A 1,188-nucleotide genomic window follows, 5' to 3' on the forward strand; every position below is an offset into this window, starting at 1 on the left:
GGGATAATGGGCTGATGCTGGAACACACATATAGTTCTGAAACCGGGTATTGTCTCTGAAATTCGTTGTATATGAAACGGAAGCCTTTTCTCTGAATGGATTCAAGTAAATTTACGTTGCTTTTGGTAAACGGGTCACAGACAACGGACGCATGCTCTAATATAGGCGGAACCAACGTTTTGTTGGCTGTTAATTTTACATCGGATGAGGTTTGCTTGAAAGTTTGCCGGAGAAACCAGAGCTTAGTTAATGCCTTGCGAACAATGTACATGTACCTAATATGGGTGTTCCAACGCAGGTCGTTTGAAATGATTACACCGAAGTATCTATAGGAAGTCACTTCGCCTAGAACAGTATTGTTAATGGAATAATTATAGGAAAGAAAACTAATTATATGCATTTGAACGCATTTGTTAACCATTAGTGACATCTGCCACGAGTCACACCAATCGTGGATCTTGGATAAGCGACTGTTAAGTAAAGTCTGGTCACTAACATCATCTACCTCAGTGAAGATAACAACATCGTTCGCAAATAATCGTGCTCGCACAGGAATTTTAGCAGTGATTTCGTTTATAAAAATTGAAAAAAGTAAAGGCCCAATGACTGACCCCTGTGGAACGCCTGATAGCACAGGGACCAGGGAGGATGCACTATAGTTTACCTGAACGTACTGTTTTCTTTCTAGCAAGCAATTTTGAAGCCAGGAGTAGATGATATCGATTTGCACGATTCATTTAAGTTTTAGAAGCAGTTTACAGTGTGACACTCTGTCAAACTTGTTTAGCGAATTCAATAAAAATTACATTAACCTGTTTAGAACGATTTAATATTTCAGCAAAATCATGGACGGTTTCAAGTAATTGCGTCGTGGTTGAAAGGCCATGACGAAAACCATGTTAATTCACGTTAAAAAGTTGTGATTTTCTAAATACGCTGCCAAATGTTTAAAAACAACGTGCTCTAAGAGTTTCGAGCAGTAAGGAAGCAAAGAAATTCGCCTGAAGTTCCCAGGCAAGAGGTGAGATCCAGATTTGTGAACGGGAACGATCTTGGCAATTTTCCTACAGGAATGACGGACTCCGACAATGATTTTTTAAATATTCGATAAAGATATTTTGAGTACCATTCTGCGTAGCAAACGCGGAACATATTTGGAATGCCGTCGTGACCAGCAGCTTTTTTGTC

This window comes from Ixodes scapularis, unplaced genomic scaffold, assembly GCF_016920785.2.
Source record: "Ixodes scapularis isolate PalLabHiFi unplaced genomic scaffold, ASM1692078v2 ptg003818l_1__unscaffolded, whole genome shotgun sequence".
NCBI classification, from domain to species: Eukaryota; Metazoa; Arthropoda; class Arachnida; order Ixodida; family Ixodidae; genus Ixodes; species Ixodes scapularis.